The 24775-nt window shown below is 38.4% G+C and overlaps 1 long non-coding RNA gene across 1 annotated transcript in view; it reads right to left on the reverse strand.

The window, feature by feature from the left end:
- Positions 1 to 8444: 8444 nt before the first annotated feature.
- The window catches only part of LOC134729399 (uncharacterized), a 33726-nt gene continuing 17395 nt past the window's right edge, over positions 8445 to 24775 (reverse strand). The window contains exons 2-3 of the long non-coding RNA XR_010110466.1: positions 15543 to 15663; positions 8445 to 8647 (exon numbers count right to left, since the gene is read on the reverse strand). This is a non-coding gene — a long non-coding RNA (uncharacterized LOC134729399). The remainder of the gene's footprint in view (positions 8648 to 15542; positions 15664 to 24775) is intronic.

Raw genomic sequence — 24775 nt, forward strand, 5'->3', positions numbered from 1 at the left:
ACAGCAGGTACGATAAGTATAGGGAGAATATTCTTTACATGTTTCTTGTATTCCTACATGTTTTAGAACAGAGATACTTATTCCCTTTGTCCCTATCTTTCAAAAATGTTTGCATCTTCTATCTCCTTACAGATAGAGACGGTGTCTCCCGTCAGGGCAAAGACTTGGTGCTTTTGGTTGCATATACCTTATAAAAGATTTGGGTTTCCGAAGATCAGAATTCTTTGACTGTGAAACAAACTCACGGTGTGTCCAGCATCCACCTGAGTTTTCTCTGCACCACTCCAATGTGACTGAGGAGTCAAAGGAAACTGGTGTGAACATGAAGCTCATGCTGCCTGCTGTGCCATGAGTAGCAAAGTTCTTTGTGTCTGATCCTGGAGTCCTGTGTCTTCTGCAGAATCTGTGAAATTGTAGCCAGCTAACCTGTTAGCTTGTAAGTTGATAAAATCTCAGATCCTTCACAATTCTCTATGATATGGTGATTTACTTCTTGACTACAGGGATGAAAAATATAAGAAATTGTGACTAACACTGATATTTTCTTCCAGGGTTCTTTAGAGGTATCCTCCAACAGCAATGGCAGTAAATATTCAAATGGGAACATATTTGTGGAGAAGACAAATATTTTTGTACATGTTTAATTTGGGGTGCTGTTGATGTATCTTTGAAAATAATGTCAATGAACTAGATATGTTCTGAAAAATATGAGGGGTATCACATCTAGAAGTATGCATTTGGTAAAAAAAAATGCATAGAAATAAAAGATAAAATCACAAAAATGTCTAAGGTTATTATTAAGTAGAACTTAGAGAGAAATGATGGCTAAGGACAGAATTTTTAAAAAGAGGGCATCAATTGAAGCATGAGCAGATGAGGACAATTTAAAGCGGAAAATATTAGGGAAACAGAGGCAGACCCCAGAGAGTACAGTGATCTAGAGGTCAAGAGAGAAGAGCATTTAACACGGAAAGATAAGATATTCAGGTCAAATTAGGTATAAAGACAGAGAAGGATTTGGATAGAAGAAAAAATTGGCAATGATGTTCTCTCTTTTATTGGGTGCTATCCATTCAGGGATTATGAATGTTGCAGGCAGATTGTCTTCAAGGTGTATCTTGGTTGAAATAAACAGCACCAAGGATTAAAGCAACAGTATAGAACTTCCCAGTACAGATTAAGAGTATAGTTTTAGTGAATCCAGAAGGGTAATAGTCTGAATTCCAGACAGATTGCAGGCACCTGAAAAAAAAATATCTGCAGATTAGAGCTCCAAACATATTGTATTCTTAGATGATACTACTATTTCCACGAAGCCTTGCAGAAAATAATATTCAAGGAAAATATTTGATTATTTCTACATATACGGAACAAGCAACTATTATTTCTCAGACCATTACAGGTCCTTAGAATACAAAACTGAATAAGACATCATTCCCTTAAGTTGATGTAAACCACCATTTATCATGCAATGGAAAGTGATGTATTACTGACCAAAACAGGATACTGTGAAATCATAGGGAAAAGGCTCTAACTTTTGGAAATCTGAATAGAATACTCCAAGTAGTCAATGCTTGCATTACATCCTTATTTGTTTCCAGGATGAATATGGCAAGTAAAGCATTTCAAGCAACAACTGCAACTCATGAAAGTGCCACAAGTTATGAGAGAACTAACATTCAGAAAATTAGTTCATCAAAGTTGGAACTTTCATTGAAAGTGTGAGAAACGACAAAGGTAAGACTTGATGGCTGGTTGCACCAAAACATGGCAGGTCTAGCATGTTGTGTTTGAAATCAGAAATTTATTCAGTAGGTTCTGAGAAGCCATTGAATTTTTTAAAATAAGGAATAAAGTAAGATTTCCATTTTAGAAAGATTGTTCTGACAGTATCTTGGGAAGGGAGTAAGAAAAAATGACAGAAAAGAATTAAGATGATTATCATCTAATTGAGTGATAATAAAAGGCAAAACTACTGTAATCCCAGCACGTTGGGAGACTGAGGCGGGTGGATCACGATGTCAGGAGTTTGAGTCCAGCCTGGGCAGCATGGTGAAACTCCGTCTCTACTGAAAATACAAAAATTAGCCAGGCGTGGTGGCGTGTGCCTGTAATCCTAGCTACTCAGGAGGCTGAGGCAGGAGAATGGCTTGAACCAACCCGGGAGGTGGAGGTTGCAGTGAGGCGAGACTGCGCCACTGCACTCCAGCCTGGGCAACAGAGCAAGACTCCGTTTCAAAAAAAAAAAAAAGCAAAACTAAGCAAACTAAGCAGCAGCAGTGGAGATGGAGGGGTTTGGGAGGGTTTCAGTAGTTAGTCCCCACAGGATGTGCAACTGATGGAATATAGTCAAGAAGTTTTTTCCACGGAGGGAAAGATCTAACTGTTGGCTTGTCAAGTTAAAGAAATGTCTTTTTAGTTCTATTTAACCAACTTTTTTAAAAAAATAAGGAATGGATATTGAAATTTACAAAATCCATTTCCAATTTACAAGTGGTTTGATGGGTTTTCTTCTTGATTTTAGAGATGTGATTAATTGCATTAATAAAGGAACTAAACATGAATTATACCTAGCATTACTGGAACTGGCCTCACATACTCATGGTTAACTTTAATTTGTCACATACTCTTGTCAGAACCATCATTTAAGCTAAGCATCTTTAATGAGACCTGTAATGTAACGTTTCCCTCACACATTATAGAGATTTTTGTTCTTGAAAATTTGTCAATAATTTCATATAAAAATGTTACTTATTTTTCCCGTATGTTTAAAAATGTGGTTTAAGAATCTGCATTTTGTTACTATATTAAAGAATAATATAAAATAGAATGAAGAAATTTATATATTCAAATGTTACACACTGAATTAGCAAAACTAATTTCTAATTGACTATAAAAGGATAGAATATTCAGTAATGTCTTTGTTATATTGTCCTTTATTATTTCTAAATATTTTGACTACTGTAGTTTTCCAGCTCTCAGAAAACATTATATATGTGCCTATACACACACACACACACACACACAGAGTGACATATACATACACCAGTATGCATGTGTGTGTGCATGTGTGTGTTTATATAATATACAGAGGGTGACAGATATACATACACCTATATGTATGTATCATGCATGTGTGTGTTTATATGCATAATATATACAAAGAGTGACATCTATGTGTGTGGATATACATACATCTATGTGTTTGAATGTGTATATATATATATAGTAGAAAGGTAGAGAATGCTGTCAGACTTCTTCCTTAAACAACATAAAGAGACAATGTGGATAGAGACAGGTTTGCCTATTTGCATTTGAAAAGCTAAGAAGTTTGAAAAGTTACAATACAAAGTAGTGAACTTTGTCCATTTCTGACTAGTTATAAAAATTTTCAAGGGCCTTTACTCTACAAATTTGTTGAATCTTCTTCACATGTAGAAATTTTGATTTGACATCAGGGGTTGAATACAAAACTATTGCTCTAAATAAATTGGAAAGAAAATCAGCTGTCTACAGGATCTGGGACACCATCACGATGCTCATTCCTAAAGTGGCCATTCACAAAATGACTTTGGCAGAAAACAGAATCTTTTAGAAAACAGCTTCAGGAAGTCATTTAATTTGAAGGAAAATAATCGCTTCTCAATCTGCACCGTCCACCGTGCACCGTGCACCGTGCACCGTAGGACAAGAAAGAATGCCGGTTAAGATAGCAGCACATCTCTGAAAAGCTAACGTTTTGTTTCAACCTTTGAAAATGAAATTATGTGTCATGCTGAAGTTTTATATTTATCAATTACTTCACTAATTCCAAGCCTGTGGTCTGCTTCGGAATACACATAGAGCACAGCATAATCTCCACTGGGCAGTTTCACATGATGTTCTTGTGCTTAAGTTACAAAAGATCATTCAGATGGAAAATCCCCAATGGATCGTCTTATCATTCAGAAGACAGACTCCATTCAAGCCATGAAATAGGTTTCAAATTCATTTCTTAGCATTTCCAGGCGTACTTCCATTGCAATATTATACAATTTTTGTCTAGTTTTTCTGCCATCACCTCTCACACATAGCTTTATTGATTCTATGACAAATAAGTCACTCAGCTTGTAACTACCATGTTATTTGAAATTTCTGTTCAAGGTTTTCTGGACCATTCTCCTTTACAAATAGAGTCACTTTCTTATTATTTATTCTACTGAATATAACAAAAGTGGATACAGAGGAAGTGATATTAGCTTTCCCAAGTGAGGAATAAAACTGACTTATGTTCTATTCCTGGTTCAGTTATGGAAGGAAGATTTTGCACATTCAAGATTTGTGCATCTTCCTGCCTTTTCCTATTTAAAATGTAAAATTACAGCATATCATAGTTATAAATATGGTAAAATTATTAAGTTTTACTACTTTGAACAAGAAAGCAATATGGATCTCTGGATAGCTATCTAAGGGCAAATTTTATAAAAGCTTGGTCACAAAGTAATTTAAGATGTAATTTTCTAACACCATCTTGCAGTGATAAAATGTTGACTCATATCACTGATCATGTCTACAAACTGTCTAAACATCTGTTTATAAACAATGAAAAGAATTGGTTGAAAGTAAGTGAATGGAATTAGAGGAGTATGTGGGTAAATTAAATAGAAAAGAGCCGTGAAAGAGGAATATCCAGGGAAACAAGATAAAGGAAAGATCAGAGCATTGAATGAGAGTTATCTATTTATCTGTGGAATATGTACTCTGCACCTTGATGGACCAGGAACTACAGAAGGCAGAAGGCTGACTAGGGGACTATTTCTGACCTCAAGGAACTTACAGAGAAGTGCCTGTGTGTGCACTCAGAGTCGGGGGGTAGAACTGACTCTAGTAAAAATACGTTAGAATGTAATATGATTTAAGCTGCCCAGATTTCAGAAGAGTGAATGGACCTATTAACGCTTATGGAATGCATACTTGCAGCAACAGAGACAGATCCCAGAAGTTATGGAACAGGTGCAGAAACCTTAGCTGTGGAGCCAGCAAAGAAGGGAGTACGGTCAGAACGGTAATGAAAAATATGCTTTTATTGAAAAGAGTACATACAAAGTTAGAGATTTAAATAGAGAAATGCTGTATTCCAGGACGAAGTCTTCTGTGACCCAGCTGGAGCCATGTTGGGCACAGTGGGCATGGCGAGGAGAGGAGGAGAGCAGGAAACTGCTTCTGAGAAATATTTGCTTCCAGTTGGCTGGAACACTTTACCAATCAGCACAAAACGGCAGGCTGTGTCTATAGTCTAGACATCTCTGTTCTATTTCATAGCTGTAACCTCACATTGCTTGGCTTGGTTGCTGTCTTCAAAATTGATGACTCTGGTTGCAAGTATGTCTGAAAAAGGCCAGTTTAATACATCGGTTTAATTCTATCATAAAAATAAATGTAAATATTAGACATTCGTGTTCTCTACATTAGAAGGACAGACTATAAATACATATAGGTTCTCCCAACTAAAGAAGACCTTAAGAATTATGCAGCCCATCTCTTTTATTTTTCCAAATGGAAATGTGAATTAGTGAATAAGTATTCACAGTAGTGAAATGACTTGTCCACTTTCCCACAACATTTGTAGCAAAGTTATGAATTTACTCCCATAGTAACTTAAAAGTTTAAAAAAAATTAGTCAGTCAATCAATCTATCAAATTGGTCATTTGGTATATCTGATCCAATGTTCTTCAAGACTCCTTTACCCTTGGCCCCAACCAAAACAATGTTAAATTTTCTCCAGTTGGAGAAAAAATTAAAAACAGACTCATTTGGTTTAAAACAGTTTGGACACTTTAGCCTTTCCCAGTGTCTTTAAGAGAATTGTTTCATTGTTTCAGATTTCTGCAAACTTCCTCCTCTTACCCATGGTAAGAATATCCTTTTCCCCATGGACTGAAATACTTCTGGGATTAAGTGTGCTCTCACTTCTTTAGCCCTCACTCACTACTTTGACCTCTTGATCATCACCGACATGCTAGCAATGTGACTTAATTTGGAGAAAGGTTTAATCCACTGGGTTGTCTTCTCTAACTTGGTCAGGATCTAGCAGTAATCAGTGGCTGAGTTGACCTAATTTTTTTTTTTTTTTTTTTTTTTTTTTTTTTGAGACAGGGTTTTGCTCTGTCACTCAGGCTGGAGTGCGGTGATGCAATCATGGCTCACTGCAGCCTTGGCCTCCCAGGATCAAGCACTCCTCCCACTTCAGCCTCCCAAGTAGCTGGATCTACAGGTGCTCGCCACCACACTCACATAATTTTTTTATTTTTTGTAGAGATGGTTTGGCTATGTTGCCCAGGCTGGTCTCAAACTCCTGAGCTCAAGCAATCCTCCCACCTCAGACTCCCAAAATTCTGGGATTACAGGCCCAAGTCACCACGCCAGGCTGAGAGTTGACCTCATTTTAACTCCTACTTGTACTGTAGACCTCTCTGCATTCCTGTAACATCCTCCCTCAGACTCCTGGTGCAGGTAGTTCATCTGCAGAATCACCAACAAAATTGGCCACATGGCAGACTATCCAACTCCATTTAGCCACCTCCAAAGTCCCTCCTTAGAACATATAGCTCTATTCATGCCACACAGGAAGAATGACTCAGATACTGAACATCAGCCCTCTGTCACCACACTGTGCCACTGTGTTTCCCCTGATGTGGCCACCTTGAAGCTGTGCAGGGCAGTCATCCAAGGCAAACCCCTTTCAGAGTCCCAAACATTATTCTAGTCAAAAGCCCACATCCTTAGCTTTTCCAGACTGCCTATCTGTTTGGAGAGAAAACATGAAAACTCATGCGTCATCTGCCTCTCTTATTTCCTTTCTCATATTTCTGAAAGTCTCCCAGCTCTGCAGCCCCATAAGAAGAGCTTCAGACTTTTTCTTTCTCTACTCTATCCTCATTTCTTAGAATAAATCTGTCCCAAGGCCTACCCTCATTGACGGGCAGTATAAAATGTGTATGTTAAAGAAGAAACACCTTCAGCTGAGACTTCTGGATTTGACTTGATATGCTTTAGATAATCTTTAACATCTTACTGACTGCAAAATTCTGCTTGGAATAGTAATTCTCTTTGCACTTCATTTATAACAGTCCTAATCTCCTGACCACGCTTGTGGAAAGATGGATGTTTCGGGCCCACTAGGAGGAAAATCGGGGGCAGCATGATACAAAAAAGTGATGGCACAACCTCTGTGGGGTGCTGAGAAAATTAATTAATTAATTAATTTAATTCAGAATTGGTACATTTCAGGGACTGCAATCCTACCCTGTATTCTAAAATGCCATGAAAAGTATAAAGAAGCAGTTATTTCATATGAGAAGAATCAATCTTTGTTAGAAACTTCGTGTCCTAAGACAAACTTATGCTTTTCACCATTCGATAATGTTCCATCTGAGCTTACCTGTTTTGTAGGAAAAACAAATAGGGGTATTATGACCTGAAAAAACAATTTATTTAGGGGAGTTGGAGAGGGTAGAGAGTGGAATAAAAGTAGAATGATAAAATATGAAACCAAGAGAAAACTGGGTCAAGATTAACAAGTGGAAATGAGTAGAAAAGCAAGAATGATTTTTTAAGGGGCTTGAGAAAATTGAACATTCTAAGACAGATATATAAAGAAATTGGAAAGACTCTTGGGAACAACAGGAAAACAGCTAGAAATTATTTTCCTACAAAGTAATAATACTTTCCACATAGGAAGTTGGATTTAAGAAACTCTATTTTTCATAGAGAGTCTATATACCTTTCTTAAGGGGAATCAATGGTAGTCCAGTTAGGGAATTATGTAAATCTATCAAAGAACTGGAACACTTTTATTACTATGTGATTTGAAACACAGCACATGCGGCTTATCTAACAAACTTAGTAGAGTATATTCTTTAGAGTGTAGTGTCATTGAAATGCAAATGGTATTTGCAATGCAGAGGAGAAAGGTTTGACGTTATTGTTTTGCCCTTTGAGATACAGTGTGTTCCTAGCAGGCTGTTCTTTACCTTGTTTGGAAACCAGTTAGCACAGCTTCTGACTACCTAAATGCTCTGTATCATTTATTTTTGGTCTGTACGAGATTTTAATTTTATTACTTCTTTCATTTTTCCTGGTTTTCTTTTTCTGATAAATATTCGCTGGAGTTTTCTTGAAGTCTAATGAAAGAGGATATGTTAGCCTTGCATGTTTTACTAGATAAACAACCACATAAAATATTTTGTGCTCATACATTTACTCAAAAATATTCATATAGTACCCAGTCCTTGCCAAGACCTATCCTAATCTATGATTTATGTAATTGGAATAGAATGAATGGCCCCTGACATCATGTGGTGTAAAGTCCACATGGGAGACAGCTATTACTCAAATGTCATGTGACTTTGTGCCAGAAGTACACCAATGAGAGAGACCCGAGTAAGCATAGTGGCATGGAACATTATTGTCTAGCATTTTAATTCTGCCTGAGCTAACAGATGAGAGATACATATCATGGAGCAAATATCATAAATATGTTTCCTTTTGAACGATCAATTTAAAAACTGTGTATTTTCTCTGTATAGTCCTGAGCCAGAGCACATTGTTTAGTCAGAAGCTTTTGTACAGGACTCAATTATCTGGTGGTCCTGGGCATAGACTCATCTGGAAAAGAAAACAATTACAATAAATGATTCTCTAAGATATGTACATATTGGAAATAACAGTTTGCGTAGCAAAATCTTAAGATTTCAGTGGTAATTAAATATACTACAAATGTATTTAAAGACTAGTGTTAATAAAAACCACAGTCTACTGCCACCAAGTGGACATTAATTTAGAGACCCCATTACTTTATACTTAGCCACACCTTTGGTCTTGGAATATCTCTATGGTTCCTGTGGAAATCAAAGTGATAGCCATCAAACAACATTCGCATCAAGTAGGCAGCCCTCACAAGCAAAGTTCTCTCTGGACATAAATTGTACTATTTCTGCAGACTCTGTTCCTAATGGAGTGTCTTTCTCTTCTTCATAAATGTTCTCTTTGTTACCCCAAATAGCAAAAATGAAAAACAAAAACAAACAACTTTTCACTTGCACTATAAAATTTAAAGTAGAAATAATCTAATGTTCTGCCTGTACCTGACACTCAATGTGTTTAGTAGATTTCATTACAGTATCGCTGCTTCATCTGGTATTTTGCTCCTCCATTATGGTTCAACAGCTTTTCCCTTCTGATTTCATATACCATTGTCTAAAAATCCTCATTGCTAGGTCCTATTAACCTCTAATTTCCTTTTCCTCTGAATGATTTTCTAAATGAAACAACAAGACATTTTCTACCCGTGTCTCTGAGATATCATTCTCATGACCCCAGAAAGTATGCATTGATAATATCTAAAGAACCTCATAGCTTCTGTTAGATCTCACCATCTCTCAGAATTGCTGCATGATCAAGCTCTTCAATTCAGAAATTCTTCTTTCTGACCACAGCCTTCTATGATTTGATTTCTTAAGCTCCCATTTTACTTAGTGATGCTCTTTTTACAAAGAACACACTCTTGGGTGACTGGAGAGGTGGGGAGTGACTCATGATTTTTGGGTGGCTAATTTTGTTTAGATAAGTATAGGACTTAAAACTGGGACCTGAAAGATGTCATTAACCAAGTCAGAATACCTGATTTCAAGTGTAGCTTACAGAATTGAGGCTACACAGTCAGAGCTTCTTGGATAGGAATGAAGACCCCCTCTCCATTTGTTTCTCATTTTGACTTTTGTTTCTCTTTCCGTGGGACAGATCTCTTTCTCTCCTACTGCACACAGGCTACGTCCAGTGACTAGGGAAGATTACTATTACTACCAGCATCTCAGTCTAGCAATCCTCAGGGGTAAAAGTATTTCCTCCTATCAATGACCAAATAACAACCCCAGGGGACAAAATGTGATTGATCCTGCTTGGGTCACATGCTTATGCCTTGGACCAATCATTGTTGCCAGGCAAATGAAGTAATATATTTGGTGAGGCTTGGGTCATACGTTTAGTTTTTGTGGCAAGGCCTCAGAAGGGAGGGAACAGAAGAGTTTACCAAAATGATTAGATAACCCACTTCACCAAGATCACTAATTTCTTTTTGTAAAACAACTTCAGGGGCTGCTTGATCTGTCACTCATGGAATTTCTGCCCTATCCTCTTCCCTTTTCCAGAAGGAATCCTTTGTTTAGCCATAATTTATGCTGTTTTATACTTTATCACTCTTTCAAATTTTCCTTTAGTTTCTAATCATAGAAAACTCAGCAACGTGACTTCCCAATCCTAAATTATCAAGAAAATATTTGAATTGCCAGCTCTTCTTTTGAAGCAACTTGAGAGCCACCTTTCTCCTATCCCACCCTAGTCAAAGGAGAAAGAATTACTTGATAAAGCACACATTTATTGAGGGTGGCAGAGATTTCAGGTGAAGTGGCCGTCATTGGCTTAATCATGATCTTCAGGATTCTCTCTCATTCTACTCAACTGTGCTTTCTTCCCCAACTTTGATCTGATAGGCATTTCTTTGAGGCTATTGTGAGAATTTGCAATTTCATAATCATTTAGGGGCTCTTTAATTGTCTCCCAATGATGAGCTTTTGAGAAATTGAAATTGAAATGGTTTGAATCAACCTAAAATTGCAGAAAACTTTAGTTTTATTAGCCTCCTCTGTGCCATACTTATGCAAAAAAAAAAAAAAAGTCTCTACAATACATCTATTAGAGAACAATTAGATGACCAGCAAGTTCACATCAATTTATTAAAATTAAATCACTAGGACATATTAGGAAACAATATTGTCAACCTCCAGTATTCTCCTCTCTGGGTCCTAAATTTATCACCTTTTAGGGCAAATTGGCTGCTCCATTTTGGATTCTGCCCAAGGCTCTCTTGATATGTAGACATTTCATTTGCATACAAAAAGGCACACTGCATGGCTGGATAAACCAACCGTCTGGCCTAAGCAATTTATCTGGATTATTACTGAACTGTACAAAACTATGTAAATATATATTCCTAAAATTCCAATTGCTCCCTTATCCATCTGCCTTACTGCCTTTCCCTTCAGCAACCCTGATTGTAGAAAGGATCATTTGCTTCCTCAACCCCTGACACACAGACACGTGGATACATATGCACATATCTTCCTGCTCTATTGACTGTTGCTAGTCAAAGTCGAGTCATAAAGTCAGGCCAGTTGGTCCACTGCCAATGTATGCTGGTCAGACTCAGTCAGACTTCGTAGCTGATTAACATGCCTTTTACTAATCTCTAGTTAAATCCCCATCACATTGTCTCATTTTTCTAAATGCTCATTCCAAAATGTTTGCATTCTCTTCCAGTCCTGGATTTCTTATTCTCGAAGGTAATCTATTTTATAAACCCAGCGCTAGGTTTGAATAAATAGTTTAATGCACCTGTGTGTTATTTTTGACATTATAGATAACTTGATATAGGAACTCATTATATGACGTGAGTTTAGTTTTTTATAATTAAACTGTGGTTGTGTGTTTAAAGTTCTTTTTTGTTTTTTTTGAGATGGAGTCTCGCCCTGTCGCCCAGGCTGGAGTGCAGTGGCACAATCTAGGCTCACTGCAACCTCTGCCTCCTGGGTTCAAGCAATTCTCCTGCCTCAGCCTCCTGAGTAGAGTAGCTGGGATTACAGGCATGCTCCACTACACCCAGCTAATTTTTGCGTTTTTAGTAGAGATGAGGTTTCACCATGTTAGCCAGGCTAGTCTTGAACTCCTGACCTCAAGTGATCCTCCCACCTTGGCCTCCCAAAGTATTGGGATTACAGGCATGAGACACTGCACCTGGCCTAAAGTTCTTAATTAAAGGACCTCTTTAATTATTATTAAGCAAAACTGGATTTAGGAGATTCCAAGTGATACCTTTAATTCACTACTCTATGTCCTTATTAATAAATACATATTTAAAAAAACCTATACAATATAGTGTATTTACAGCATGGAAGAGCAGAGACTCTGAAGCCAGACTGCCTGAGTTCAAATCCTGACACTTCTACTCAAATATGTGTGAGTGACTTTGGGCAATTTACTTACTCTTTCTGTGTTTCTATTTACTCATCTACAACAATAATTTCTACCTCATCAAATTAAATTAAAAAAACGCTTAAATAGTTAACATTTGTAAATAGCTTAGAAAACACTACATTTAAAAAATAAACATTCCTAACCCACCTTCCACAAAAAGAAAGCCCACCTGCTTGGTCTTAATCTGTTGATATATAACTTTATTCCACACTTGGACTTAATGTGTTGATATATGACTTTATTCCACACTTATTCTTTCATCACAGCTGCAACTCCTGAAGTTAATACCCGCTTTCTCACCACAATTCACTGACCCAACTCTTTTTACAGGCAGGTCTGCGTTTGAGGAGTTGCATCATCAATTTGGTTTATTTCAGTAGATGAATACATTGGAGTTTGGGGTAAAAGTTTTAGCCAATAAAAATGCGTAACCATTTGGCTGCTTTTTTATATATCTCACTACAACATTGGCCATGGCCAGTGGCAAGCTGAGGATCCAGGACATCCAGCGTCCAGGCTACGTGCTCTCAGGGACACAACTATCAATACTGCATCTCCATGTCTTCAACTCCCAATTCTATCCACTACACTACCCACAGAAATTTGTATTCCACCCATAGTATTCCACCGAAACTGTTTTTCCAAAGTTATTGATGGATAATCTAATAGTTAAAGCTATCTTTCTTATTTTTATCACATCATTAGAACTTTGTTAGTTCCTTGCTCCTTAGATTTTATAACACTCTCTTAATTGTTGGAGTGTTTTTCTCATCATTTTTTTTTGTCATCTTTATGGGCTCTTCTTTCTGTGCCCCCTACTTAAACCCTTACTTCACTATATGTTGAAATCCCCCTATTTATTCTGCCTTTAATCTCTATTTTTTTGAAACTGCAAATTTAGGCTCAATTTTCTTATTCACTCCCAAATTACGGCCATAGCCCAGTGGTAATTATGCCTGTATCATTTTTTCCCCAGATTACATCCTCACGATACTAAATAGTTTCTCTGCACCTCTAGTCTCATCCCTTTCAAAGCCCTAAAGTAATCTACCTAAACAAATAGTGCTCTCATGGGTCTATATAATCTATAGAATAAATTCTAAATTGTATAATAGAGTCCACATGACCCTCCACATTCTAGAACCTTTCTACCCCCGATCTTGCTCTGCAACATTTCTTGCCTTGCACATTGCTCTCCAACATCACCAAACATGTGGTACGGCTCACAAATAACACATATTGTTTTGTTTTGCTTTGTTTTTAAACCTCTTGCATTTGTATGTCATCTTCTCTGCCTGGATAACTTTTCAGTGACTTTATCTGCATCCTTTAATAAGATACAGTTTTTACATGTCAATTCCTCCAGCAGCTTCTGATCAGCCTGTCTCCCAAGCCTGGGCTAAATGCCTTCTTTCATTGCTCCCATGGTATCCATTTTATGTATTTCGTGGGATATTAATTGAATCTTACTTAAAGTATACTCTTTAATACTTTAGGTGTTCTTTGATGGCAGAAACAATCTATATATACATATCCCCAGTTCTTCCGAAGCACTTGTCCTTTAAAAGGCACTCCATGATATTCATTGAATGGATGAATAAATGATTCAATGAATGAATAGTTGCATAGGGGCAGCAAAACTCTCAAGAAATTGACCCTTGAAATATACTCAGTGATCTCCTTCATGAAATTCTAAAACCTTATTCAGTCCAAAGACACAATGCTAGTTATGCTGCCCTCATGTTTCTTTCATACAGAGACAATGAGTCATGCCGAATTACAGCTCTTAAGACCTTACAGCAAATGCACAATGCCCTGTAGGACATTCATCTTTCATACTGCATTGTATTTTTAAATGATAATTGTTGTCATAAATGTTCTTACTCACATTTCAGCTAGTTAAAAAATTTGCCTGCCTCAATAAAATGAAAGATGCCAGATTGTTTACAGATGAATTAATCATGACATTATCTCTGAAACTTTTAAATTACATCAATTACATTGCATTTAGCATCACAAATAACCTGCATATTAAACAAATGGAATCTTTTCTCCTATTAATAAAGATTAAATCATTAACTACCACTACTTGAATAGCAATGTGACTGCAGTCGTTGGCTCCCAAGACAGAGAAGAAATCTTACTCTGTCACAAAGTATATGCCATCCTTTCAGAGACATCATCGATCTTTGTGGAATTTGGGAACATTCATTTTCTTTAGGAGTGTTCATCTATGGATTGATTATACCATTTCGACGTGGTAGGCTGCCTAATGTTGAGAGCTCAGGAGCACTATGTAGAATAATTCCACATTCAAAAATCCAATGCTTAGGCATCTTTGTGAAGCATAAGACAAGCATGTCTTTTCAGTTTCCAATTTAACTTTTTAGATACCTAAAATATTTGGATTTAATTGATCCATGTCTTTCAAGCAGTGGTTTTCAGATGTCTAAATCAGGTCAGGTAGAGCCTTCAAATATTATGTTCTGTCCTTTTTGTGAATTCTGCATGACTATACAAGAAAGACAGAAATCATTAAATAAAAATGTTGTTAAAATATACTGGTCTCAAAATATTGGCAGAAGTAACCTTTAATTTATGTTATCGAGTTAATTTTTGTTACTCTTGTGAACCCAAATATCTGAGACAGGTCTCAGTTAATTTAGAAAGTTGATTTTGCCAAGGTTGAGGACATGTGCCCATGACACAGCCTCAGGAGGTCCTGACGACATATGCCTAAGGTGGTTGGGCATGGCTTGGTTTTATACATTTTAGGCAGACATGAGACATCAATCAATATATATAGGATGTACATTGGTTCCGTCCAGAAAGGTGGGACTACTCAAAGCAGAGGTGAAGGAGAGAGTAACCATTTCGTGCCTTTTAAAAGGGGAGAGAAAACTGAAAATGGCGAGATGCAATACAAGTTAAACTTTGGGTTAAAAAAATTAAAATATCTTATAATTTATTAAGTCAATCAACCATTTAAGAAAATTTCATTGTTCTAACCAATTCTTAGGAAAACAAAACAAAAAAAACATGAAAGCCTTTTAAATAAACACATGCGCCCGCACGTGTGCATGCACACACATACACACACACACACACACATCTTGGATGTTAGCTTTTAATTAAGCTGACTTTTAACCATTGAGGTCCTTTAAAAAAAACTTTTTAAATCTCATTACCATATTTCAGCTAGGACAAATTGCTGCTATTTCAGAAGTACCAAGTATCAAACCAGAAAGGGCTTGATTTAGGAATCAAACCCAGACTGTTGTGGTGAAAAAAAGAAAGCAGAACCTTAGCTATGGAACTGCAGCATGGGGCGACAGCCATTGCTCTTTCAGTTTGGCCTGGCTACCAAATAGGTGGCCTTGTTATGTAAATAAAGCCCCTTAAGTAGTCAAAATCAAAAATCTTTCCTTTTTTTTTCCTTTTGCTGGCTGTTTTTCTCCCCCCACCACCCTACCTTTTCTTTTGTGTGTGTGGGAATTTAGCCACTTCAGAGGACTTGTTCCCCATAATTGGAAGCTTTCCTGGAGATTTGTTCAAGTCGAATATACAGTTGGTCAAACCCAATGGAAAAAAAACTGAAACAATAACAAAAACAGAAACAAACCAAAGTTAAGCAAAGCAATTGCACAACTTACACAATTATGGAGTGCTCTAATGGTAAGGAGAAATGAAGACCAGCTGGTTGTTAAGCTTAACTTTAGCAAGACAAACCCCAATTCAGTTACTTACCTAGGGATGGGTATCAGGTTGAAGACTGCTCTCTACCATACTAGAAGCAGGAAAAAACTCAAGCTCATTTTCCCTGCTGAACGCTAGCTCAAACTCCTTAAAGGAGTTACCTGCCTTCCAACGTCATGGAAGCAGGAAAAACTTGCCTTCTTTGTCTTGGAAGCAACTAAAACTCCCCAAAAAAGGAGTTGTACAGCAAAATAAACTTTAGATCACAATCACATTTTGGGAGATCTTGAATTGTCCTATTGGTTTGAGCCATAAAGATAGCTCAGGCTGGTACCAAACACTGATAGGAGATTTGCCAAAGGTCAGGGGCACCTCCACTCAGAATACCTTCATGGGTACCAAAATGTGAACTTCGAATATCCAAGACAGCTCTCAGTTAATTTAGAAAGTCTATTTTGCCAAGGTTGCTGACATGTGCCCATGACACCGCCTCGGGAGGTCCTGACGACATGTTTCCAAGGTGGTCAGACCATAGCTTGGTTTTATACTTTTTAGGAAGATGTGAGACATCAAGCAAAATATGTAAGACGTACATTGGTTCTCTCCAGAAAGGTGGGACAACTTGAAGCAGGGAGGGGGCTTCCAGATGAGAGACAAATGGTTGCATTCTTTTGAGTTTCTGTTTAGCTTTTCCAAAGGAGGCAATCAGATATGCATTTATCTCAGTGATCAGAGGGATGACTTTAGAATGGGAGGCAGGAAGCCAGGTGTGGAGGCTCACAACTGTAATCCCAGCACTCTGGGAGGCCGAGGTGGGCAGATCACGAGGTCAGGAGTTTGAGACCATCCTGGCCAACATGGTGAAATCCCGTCTCTACTAAAAATACAAAAAATTAGCTGGGCATGGTGGTTGGCACCTGTAATCCTGGCTACTCGGGAGGTTGAGGCAGGAGAATTGCCTGAACCCAGGAAGCAGAGGTTGCAGTGAGTCGAGATCGCGCCACTGCACTCCAGCCTGAGTGACAGAGCAAGACTCCATCTCAAAAAAAGAAAAAGAAAAAAATGGGAGGCAGGTTTGCCCTAAGCACTTCCCAGCTTGACTTCTTCCTTTAGCTTAGTGATTTGGGGAACCAAAAATTTTCTTTTCACACCCTTAATATATCATAAAATGTTAATAAAATCAAAGGCCCTCCAAAATCAAATTCCTCCTATGATCCCTAAATATAAAATTAAACCAGAAAAAAGACAATTACAACATATAGCTAAAGCTATAAAGGAAAGGTCTGGCACCACACCTTCCCTTAAGTGTAGAATTTCTTTGACAGAACATGAAAGAAGCTTCAATCTTAGGCCCTTGGAAGCTGCTCCTTTGGCTATTCTTTGCAGCCTCCAGTTTCACCTTACACAAATTTAATGGGCTTCTTAGTAGATAAGAGAAAGGAAATTTAGAACAATTGGCAACCCCAAACACCATAGAACTATAATTAAGACTCTGGCAAGAGTGAAAACAAACACTAATTCCCAACCACTCAGCGTGTACCACAGGTGTTCGGGTTTTGTATCAATTAAAATATGGCTTGGATGGATTTAGCCTTGATAGTATCCTATGTTCTCCCCATTCACTCAGATGAACTTCTTCTGAAGTCTTTAAGAAAGCAGGCTGTAAGAAATCAAGGAAATAAAATCTAATGAATCTAATGTTGGTGCACAGAAAGCCCCTGCTACAATTAAGTTGACCATAGGTGCCAGCTTGCTCAGTTGATACCTGTTTGCCCAGTATGAACATTGATAACATCGACTTTGGCTCAAAGGTGTGTCATTTCAAATGATGTTCCATGGTCACTTAAGATATAGTCCTTGCTAGTGTAACTGCCTTTGCAAAAATTACAATAATGGCAAAATAATGGCAGTGAAGATCTGATCTGGCTAAACCCCATCTTTCCTTTGGCCTTCAAGCTGCCTTTAATTATTCCTGGGCTTAGGCCAAGATAACTTTGGGAGCCATTTAGTTTATAGTTTAAATGATAATAGCCCTTCCCCAAAACTCAACCACCTTTGTAAAGTTAATGAGACACCACCAGGCTAGGTGGATGGAGAAGCCTGAATTCTGCCAAGTGTAGACATAAACAGTTGCCAGCCATTATATACAAGTGTTCACAAGATATGCAACTTCCCCAATTATTCCTGCAGATAACATCACCATTGTGGAACCTAAAATTAGCCTTTTGAGATATCTTTTCAGGTTTTTTTGTATGTTGGACACCAATGGCTCCACCTGGACCCATCACCTCCTCCTGTGGCCCCACAGAGACGTGACTCAGCATGCAAGAGGACCATTTCCCACGTGGTTATGCCTCCAACCAATCAGCAGCAAGCACACATTGCCTAACCGCCCAAACCCCTCCCCACAAACTACCTTGGAAAAATCCCAGCCCTCGAATTCTCTGGGAGACTAATCTGACTGATAATAAAACTCTGGTCTCCTGTTCAGCTGCCTCTGTGCAAATTAAACAGTTTATTGCAATTCCCCTGCCTTGATAAATTGACTGTATCTGGAGAGCAGACAAGAAGAACCCACTGGGCAGTTACACTACAGCAGCAACACCACCCACTAGAATACCCATGGTAACAGGCATGATGCTGATGTAACAGCTAAAATGAAGGTCTCCTCAAGGTTACCCTTTAGCAACGTTACCTATAGCAACAAGAGCAATAGTAGGAGCATTAAAGTATAGAGTTGAGATCAACACTAGTGGCTCCTGAAGGCAATCTTTCCAGTGCCCTGATTTAGGAAAGCCTGGATCATGCCACAGGAGGAGGAATAAGGGTGAGAGATGTTGCCAACTCACTTGTGCACTGGTGAGGGCTGAAGACTAGAGACTAATTTAAACAGCATGTAGGTCACGGCTGGTATCTGAGAGGGAGAGAGCCTTTCCAGGGTTTATCCTTATGAATCTTTTAGATTTTGAGCATGTGAATCTAGATGTATTCAGGAATGAGAATGACATTCAAATGATATTTTAAAAAGCATGCAGAAAACCTAGATGGAAAGAAGAAAAAATTGTTAAATATGTTATAGTATATTTCATTCCAAATATTATACAAAGTAAAATTATTTTGTAAACATTGTGACATGAGGTTCTAGTTCAAGAAGGCTGACTAGAGACCAGACACCAGTTGTCATAAGAGGAACCAAGATTACTTACTTGTAATCATAACTCAAATAGAATATCAAGGGGAAAGTGTTGGAACCTAGTGGAGAACTCACAGCAAGAAGCTGGGGCACAGAAAAAGAGAAAAGCAAGAGGCTGGCAGAAATCAGCTGGGAACCCCAAGAGACTGGTATTTCATCAGAAAGATAGGTGGGAGTGTTTTGGCTCCCCTAATCCCTGTGGCTGACTTCTGATATCTGAACTGTCAGATAGCTCCTCTACCTTTGTGAGCCCAAACACTGGTATAGGCTGGTATAGACAGCAAATTGGTGACTTTTTGAGGGCATTATCAGACTACCAACTCCCTGCAGGTTATTCACCCTCCCTCTAACTTGAGGAGTGGTGATCAGGCACCATACTTGTGGTGAAGCTATCAGATAACTGTGTCTTACCCAGGGAATCTCAGCCCTTGTGTCTCCATATCATGGGAACCCCTGCAGACATTCCCTAGTGCCTGCTCAGATTATGTCAGCAGCAAAGGACTGGCTGGACCTAAGGAAGCTGCAGAATTTCCAGGGGTCTATCCCCTGGGGAGGGAGTCTGTCCCTGGGGAGGGAGTGCTGCTCCTAAAAAAAGGGAGAGTGCAGTTCATGAAGGGAGCACCTCTTGGGACAAAGAAAACCAGATCATGTGCTTTTCAGTGCCCAGGTGTTCCCCGTTTGTGAGCTGTAAATGATGGTCCTGCTTCCAGCAGAGATACAGGTGCTGTGGTTGGCTCTGCAAGGGAGGACTGTAGTTCCATTCCAGTGGCCAAGCAGCCTCTGTGCTCAGGCCCAGGCATAGAGAGGGGTACTTCTACTCTCCCTCTGCTCACTGCTACAAACACAGCTATGGCCACTCCCATAGGAAGTTGGCACAAGCATGCTGGAGGACAGCCTTTCTGAGGTGACTAGGGGTAGCTGCATCCCCACTGGCAGTGTTCACACTAGGCCCAGAGTTATGTGAAAGGTGGGGCCCTGTCCCCTCTCTACACAAAGCACCAGTATTCCTGTAGTGGAGAGCTAGAGGGTTTTGTGTCTGGGGCTGATGGGGGAGGTTCTGTACCACAGCCATTTTGACAATGAGCTTACAAGGCAGATGTCTTTTATGGCCCTTGGCAACATTGCAGCCCGGATATAGACAGGAGTGTCTGACAGAACTGTGTGTCCTGAGTACCAGGATAAGGGTGTGACAGAGAAATGGGTCATGTTCCTGCCTACCCAGGCAATAGAGCTGGAGCAACCCCACCCCCATACCCTGAGGATATCCCAACACATTTCACCATGAGCTTCCCAAGCACCTCCGTCAGGGCTGGTGCTTGTGCTTGCCAGTGGAGGATCCAAGGGTGAGCTTGTGCAGTCCAGCTCCAACTAGCCTTATACCCTTCTGTGGAGCTGAGTGGGAGCCCAGACCACTGAGCATTACGCAGACCAACCCATTGCTTGAGCCAACAAAGAGCTTCTCCATGTAAAAAAAGAACAAGCATCAATCCTTCCACTACCACCACACTTGGTTCTTACATGAAAGAACCACCTACTGGCTTGGAGGTTAAACTACACAACCCAATACTAAATCTGCTGCCACAAGTGTACAGTGCATGGGAACAAGATAAGAAGCTTCTGGAGACCTCCACCATTCTGACACAGCAGGAGGCCATGAGCCTGCTCACATGCCCCAGTACATTGCTACTACAACCAGCATTTGAGAAAGTCACCACATTAAGGATATCTACAACCAAGGCTCTACATACGGAGTCTTTACCACAGAAAGCACTCAGAACCAAAGCCAAGTGACCCTATGGAACATACATTATAGTCACATCCTCAAGGGAAGAAAAAAGTTCCATCCAAATAAAAAATTCAAAAATAAGAAGGGGAAATAATTTCTCCCTATGAGAAGGAACCAGTGAAACAATTCTGGAAGTATGAAAACACAGAGTGTTATGACACCCCTGAAGGATCACACTAACTCTTTAGCAAAAAATCCTAATGAAAATCAAATCTTTGAAATATCAGATAAATAATTCAAAATATTGATTTTAAAGAAGCTCAATGAGATCCAAGAGTAAGCTAATAAAAAAAATACAAAGATATCAGAAAATCAAATCAGGAAAATGATCAAAAACTTGCCAAAGCAATAGATATTTTTTAAAAAGACAACTTCTAGAAATAAAAAGTTCATTGAGGGAATTAAAAAATACAGTAAAAAGCTTTAACAATTCACTAGGTCAAACAGAAGTAAGAATCTCAGAGCCACCATGGAATACAACTCAGCCATAAAAAATGTGAAATGATGCTACAATTATGTCTTTTGCAGGAACATGGATGGAGCTAGAGGCCATTATCTTAAGCAAAATAACTGAGAAACAGAAAATCAAATACCAAGTTCTCACTTATAAGTGGGAGCTAAATAGCATACACATGGACAGAGAGAGTGGAATAGGCATTGAATACTTGGGAAGGTGGGAGGGTTAGAGGAGGGTAAGAAATGAGAAATTACCTGATGGGTACAATGTATGCTATCAGGGTGATGGTTACATTAAAAGCACAGACTTCACCACTATGCAAAATATCCATGTCACAAAACTGCGCTTGTGCTCTCTAAATCAATTTTTTAAAAATATTGTGAAATTATATAGAAAAGTAGTTATAATGTTAAGTGAATAAAATATTTTACATAAGCATATGAATAATATCATTATGGCTATATTAAAAGGTATTCATGGAAAAACTGGAAGAACATTAACGAAAATGTAACTAATGATTATCTTTTAGTAGTAAAAGTATGGGTGGAATTTCCCTAAATTTTCCTTTTTTGCATTTTCTTAATTTTCTTGAATAATCTATACAGTTTCCATAATGTAAGCTTCCAAAATGAATCTTCTACTTTGGTTGTTGTACATCTATTGAACAAAACTCAAAGAAACAATAAGCAGATTTCTGTCCAGGTTCTGTCTTCTTAAAGCTCTAAAAGGATTTTTTTTTTTAAATAAAGGACATTTCTCTATTCCATTAATTTTTTTCCACTATCTTCCTTCACAGAAAAAAACTCTCCAAAGAATCGTCTACACCTACACCATGTCTGTATTTTATCATCTGCTTCCAGCTTCCTGACCTGCTTAAATCTGACTTCTCACTTCTTCTGCCCTTGTATGGTCATGAGTTACTTCAGTGTCACTAAATCCAATGAACACTTTTTCAGTACTATCATTTGATCTCTCTCTTCTCCTTGAAACATGGATTTCATTGTTTCCATGACACCACACTTATGATTTTTCTCATACTTTGGTGTTTGGCACTTTTTAGTCTTCTGTGTCAGCTTAATCTTTTTTGTCCAAACTTCAAATGGGCAAAAATTAAATAGTCAGTCATAGACTCTTCTCTCACTCTATAGTGTTGCGGAGATTACAGTATCTATCTCCATCACTTTAATTATCATAATTAGGTTGGAAATTCACATATTTGTATTCCTGACATAGTTCTCTAGCCTCATTTGCAAATACCCAACTGTCTACTCAACATGTACACTAAGATGCTATCTATGTACTGCACCACAATCTGCAAACTGAAATAATGTCATTGGCCTCCTTCCAATAAGCTCCATCCCTGATGCCCTTTATATTGCCGAATGATGTAGTCATCCACCCAGTTGCTTAATAAAAAATCAGCAGGTTATATTTGTTGTCTCCATCTCATCTTCAAATTTATTCTAGCACCAAGTCCTGTTGATGCTATGTCACAAATAAATCTTCAATTTGGCCACCTGTCTGCATCTGCCTTGTTGAAACCAAACGTAGTTTTTATGCTCACAACCAAAACCATCTCCTAATCCTCATGATGTGTCACAAGATCAATTTCATGGATCAGCATTTCAAAAATAAAATAAAGTAGAATGGAATACTATAGAAGAGGAGAATGGCAAAGAGGAGAGAATACTGTATAAATTGCTAAGCATTTTTATAAAAATTTTGTTTTAGCTGCAAGTGTGCTATGTGCTACATGTGGTTTGTTGTAAAAACTATTGTTATTTTTGTGGGTAGCATTAACAACAGACCAGAAAAACACTGTCCTAACTACTATGCTTCTGCTTTGCACTTTCTAATCTGTTCTCTAAATTTCCAAAAATGCTACAAGAATAATCTTTAACAATTGCAGATTTGATTATGCCATTCCCCCATATAAACAGTCCCTGTGCTTTCCTAGTGCCTTTCGAATAAAATTGAATTTAAATGTCAATTTAAATTCTGCACTATCAGGCATCTTCCTCTCTCTGAAACTTGCAGGACACTGTTCCTCACTTTCAATAATCGAGGAACATTGATCATCTTTGTGTTCAAAGACATTCTGCATTCTCTGGCCTCTGGTCTTATGTTCTGTACTCTCCTTGAGATCTGTACCTGTTTATCCTTCAACTCTCGAGATCTTCCAGTTATGCAGATCTCAGCTTCCACATCACTTTCTCCTGAAAGTTTTACCGAATTTATCCAGATTCTTTTTCCTGTTTTGTGTTCTAGTAGCCTGTTGCTCTTAATGTTGTTAAACTTAATATGTAATCAGCCTGCACCCTGTACACAGCAGCTGACTTCCTTGAGGACTGTGAGTTTTCCCTGGAGAGTGGTTACTGTCTTGTTTGCTAGACCAAGTGCTCAGCATAGTCTCTGCCTTGTAGTGAGCACTCAGTAAGTGTACACTGAATAAATAAATGAACTTCATGAAAAATATGGAAGCCACCAAAAGAAACTCTTTGTATTTCCCATCATAAAATCTACAAAAAATACACTTATCCACACCCATTTTTTTTCCTCTCTGAGTATGTGTATTTGTGTATCCCTTTTCTCATCGAAGGTAATCATGCAGTGTAGTGAATCCCATCACTATCTACCTCTGAGATAACTCACTCTATTGATTATACCCTTTATCTCATTTGTATTCATTCTTTCCATTACTCCTGGATCTTTCTGGTTAGATTTTATACATGTTTATAATACTTCCATCTTAAAACAATCAAATAAATGAACAAAACTCTCAAAACTCTAAATCTCCCTTCAGCTACCAATCAATACTAATTTTAAGAGTTCTGCTGAAAGGAGAGACTTGCACAATTACAGAAAGCTTATTTGGGAGGTGATTTCAGAAAGCTGCAATGAATGAACAGAAAAGGAAAAAAGGTCAACATAGGAGCACTGTATCCTGGTCATCACGATGGGACCTTCTAATAGAAAAGAGAATACCTTTCAGAACTGTGTGCCTGAAGGATGGCATGCAAGAGCATTTGTCCACTAGCTCCTCTAACCCAGAGATTAAGAGTCCCTTAATCTCTGGGTTAACACCACTGAACTGCAGAGCCATGCCCATTCACTCAGCAGCAGAGTAGGCTCTCAGACAAAAGCAGAACAACTCGCAGCATGCCATTTGGGACTCTCCAATGTGTTTCAATCTGAACTCATGACGTATCACTCTACTGGCATTGCTCTCAACACTGGCAACTTGTAGGAGATAAACAGAGTGATATCAATGCACCAGCACCAAACATCACTGTTCAATCAGTGGCAGCACATGGTGCAGAAAAGCAGTAGTTTAGGAGATGATATGGTGGTCCAGTCTTGATTTTCTCTGACCTTCAGCAGTATTTGGCTCAGTTGCCCACGTACTTCTTCTCAAAACACCGTCTTCCTTTTTTTTTTTTTTTTTTTTTTTTATTTTCATGACATGATTTTCCTTGTTTTCCTGAAATTCCCTTGTGGCTTTCTCAGTCTCCTATGCAGATTTCTGTTACTTTAAACATTGAGGTTTCTTAGGATTAGGACCTAGACTCTGCT

Source organism: Pan paniscus, chromosome 1 (genome assembly GCF_029289425.2).
Source record: "Pan paniscus chromosome 1, NHGRI_mPanPan1-v2.0_pri, whole genome shotgun sequence".
Classification (NCBI taxonomy): domain Eukaryota; kingdom Metazoa; phylum Chordata; class Mammalia; order Primates; family Hominidae; genus Pan; species Pan paniscus.